Source organism: Aptenodytes forsteri, unplaced genomic scaffold (assembly GCF_000699145.1).
Source record: "Aptenodytes forsteri isolate BGI_AS27 unplaced genomic scaffold, ASM69914v1 Scaffold5, whole genome shotgun sequence".
NCBI classification, from domain to species: Eukaryota; Metazoa; Chordata; class Aves; order Sphenisciformes; family Spheniscidae; genus Aptenodytes; species Aptenodytes forsteri.
This window is the reverse complement of record NW_008795672.1, coordinates 6,425,591-6,429,115: the sequence shown is the minus strand read 5'-3', so window position 1 is coordinate 6,429,115 and position 3,525 is coordinate 6,425,591.

Sequence of the window (3,525 nt, the reverse complement as noted above, 5' to 3'; positions counted from 1 at the left end):
CTGCCACCCAGCCTGGCACACAGCCTGGCACACAGCCTGGCACACAGCCTGGCACAGCAGCGGTCGCTGCCGCTGCTGCCAAAGGCACCAAGTGCTGCCATTTCTCCTGCAATTGCTGCTGCTGCTCTACCCAAATGCCGAGGGCGGTGCTGGCAGTGCCAGCTCCAGGCGACCCTCCTGGGCTGCCCCAAATTCATTACTCGCACCCTGAGCCGCCGGCAGCACCCTGGCAGGTGGACTGGCTCCATATCCACAGTGTTTCATTAAAAAGAAAAAGGCAACTGCAGGAAAGAGCAAGGGGGAAATACCAAAACCCGGCACTGGTGGTAGCTCATTAAAACCACACAGCTCCAAAGGAGAATTTCAAGCTGACAGCTTGATGCTTATTTACTTGAAACTGCATGCTGAGACCTGCTGGAAATGGGATAATTCTCCTTGTTTAGTGTGGATTCATGCAGCACTTTGTTTAATTCTTAACAGAATGAAATCCTTTATTTTTCAGCCATCAGGTGGCTCCGTTTGGACCTTCCATTGGGAAGCTGTAGTGAAGCCCTGGCACTCGCCGGGGCTAGAAGAGCCGTCCCCTTGAGAAGTTATCCATGGCAAGCTCCTCCATCTGAATACAAGTGTGAGTTCAAACCGGAGGTGTACAGCCGCGTTTTGTGCAAAGTGGGTATGAATATAGACCCGAAACTTGGCTTGGGAATGAGCTCAGGAAAGCAAACTGTGTGTACGGATTAAAAGGACTGTGTTTGTGTGCTGCTGGGAATGGGCAATGCTGTTTATTCCTCATGATTTTGACAGATTGGAAAATCAGAGCAGCCCGAGGAGGACGACGATTCCCCTGGCTGAGATAAAGGAGTTCACAACACGTCTCGGTGGGGACAGCAGAAATGACATCTGACCCTGCGTGGCATGTCAGGTGTGAAAAGCCCTGCAGAAGCAGGCTGGAGGACGATGCTGAGCAAGTGTTTTCCCCAAAGGATTCCCAGGAGTGGAGAGAAGGATAACTTTCCTGATGGATGGATATGTGACAAGGTAATACCTTCTCCCAAATATTGGCCGCAGAGGATCCTCTTAATCTCTTTAGCAGTGAGCGTTGAGATTTCTGCATCAAATTAGCAAATGCTGATTTGCTAATCAGCAAATTGAACCGAGGCTGATGGTGAGCTCCGGCCTGACGGCGAGTCCCATGGGATGGGGAGATGCCCGTCCGTCTGTCCCCTCCATCGTCTGCCAACTGGAAGGGTATCTCAGCACGCTCAGGTAGAGATCCTGGTCGATGTCTCGTTCTCGGAAACATATTTCAAACTGCAATGGGAAAAGAAGATGATGGCAGGTAAGATGTAACCATTAGCCGAGTCGTTAATTCCTGCCCTTCCAGGCTATTTGCATATAAATGCAAAGAAAGGCAACTGGTGATCGTCACGAGGAATGTGCATTGGAAGGGCTTGAATGAAAGACTTTGCACCACTTGTAAGTGGTGCAGTAAGGTCCAGCCTGTCATCTCCTGGGCTTGGGACCTGTTTTGCGACCCCAGGAAACGAGGGTATGTGCCTGAAGGCGCTTCTGACCGAGCAGGTCCATCGCAAGAGGTCAATTAGGAGCAAGAAGGAAGTGCAGCAGACGGTGGTCAGGAGTCAGTCAGGTACAGTGCCGCTCGTCTCCTTGCCAGTAGGCTGGAGACTCGCAGAACCTCCAGAGATGCCACCTCTGAGCCCGAGCATCATTTCTACCGCAGGCGGAACTGGCTTTCCCAACTCTGAGTGAAGGGTAGCAGAGAGGCTCTTCGTGATAACGCAAGGAAAAACCTTGGAAATGCTTCGTTAACCGTATCTGAGAACCGTGTGTTTATTAAAGACACTCATACCCAAGGAGTAGAGAAGTATTTTGGAGCTTTGGGTTTGGTTTGGATTTGGGTTTGCAAACTTTGCCAGGTGTTTCCGAGTGTAAAATATTTAGTATTTAGAAACCGACAACTGTATTTTCCACCAGGTTTTTAAGGAAAGGAGGCTGAGACACTTGCTGTGGGTATGTATATTTACATACCTTTATATTTGCTTTTTTTGGATTGATGTCTACGCACTGTCATCTATGTATGCAAGTCTCAAAAATGTCCCTTTCTGGCAAGTTTTGTAGAAGTCAGGGTGGGAACAGAGCGAGTTTCCTAGAGCCTCAATCCTTTGAACATCCGCCGAGCAGCGTAATTACAGGATGCAGTAATTCTGTTTTATATATAAAAAAGATATATATTTTATAGCTTTTTTTGGATTGATGTCTACGCACTGTCATCTATGTATGCAAGTCTCAAAAATGTCCCTTTCTGGCAAGTTTTGTAGAAGTCAGGGTGGGAACAGAGCGAGTTTCCTAGAGCCTCAATCCTTTGAACATCCGCCGAGCAGCGTAATTACAGGATGCAGTAATTCTGTTTTATATATAAAAAAGATATATATTTTATAGGTATATATAGGTGTATATATAGGGGTGTGTTCAGGAGTCAGTCAGGTACAGTGCCGCTCGTCTCCTTGCCAGTAGGCTGGAGACTCGCAGAACCTCCAGAGATGCCACCTCTGAGCCCGAGCATCATTTCTACCGCAGGCGGAACTGGCTTTCCCAACTCTGAGTGAAGGGTAGCAGAGAGGCTCTTCGTGATAACGCAAGGAAAAACCTTGGAAATGCTTCGTTAACCGTATCTGAGAACCGTGTGTTTATTAAAGACACTCATACCCAAGGAGTAGAGAAGTATTTTGGAGCTTTGGGTTTGGTTTGGATTTGGGTTTGCAAACTTTGCCAGGTGTTTCCGAGTGTAAAATATTTAGTATTTAGAAACCGACAACTGTATTTTCCACCAGGTTTTTAAGGAAAGGAGGCTGAGACACTTGCTGTGGGTATGTATATTTACATACCTTTATATTTGCTTTTTTTGGATTGATGTCTACGCACTGTCATCTATGTATGCAAGTCTCAAAAATGTCCCTTTCTGGCAAGTTTTGTAGAAGTCAGGGTGGGAACAGAGCGAGTTTCCTAGAGCCTCAATCCTTTGAACATCCGCCGAGCAGCGTAATTACAGGATGCAGTAATTCTGTTTTATATATAAAAAAGATATATATTTTATAGGTATATATAGGTGTATATATATAGGGGTGTGTATATATACAGGGGTGTATATATAGGGAGAGATATATATGGGGTGTATATAGGTGTGTATATATAGGCGTCTGTATATATAGACACCCCTACCTACAACCCTATACATCTATATAATGGGGAGGTATATATTTCTAGGGTGTGTGTGTGTGTATATATACGTGTATATATATGTACGCATATGCATATACACCCCCCAAATATCTCTCTCTATATACACCTCTCTCTCTCTACCTATCTATCTATACACCTCGGAGGAAGGCCCTGTGGAGAAGCACCTACCCACCGTAACGGTCGCTACCCTGACACCCCTCCTCCCCAAGGCCCCCCCCCGCCTTCCTCTTCCTCTTCCTCTTCCTCTTCCTCTTCCTCCTCCTC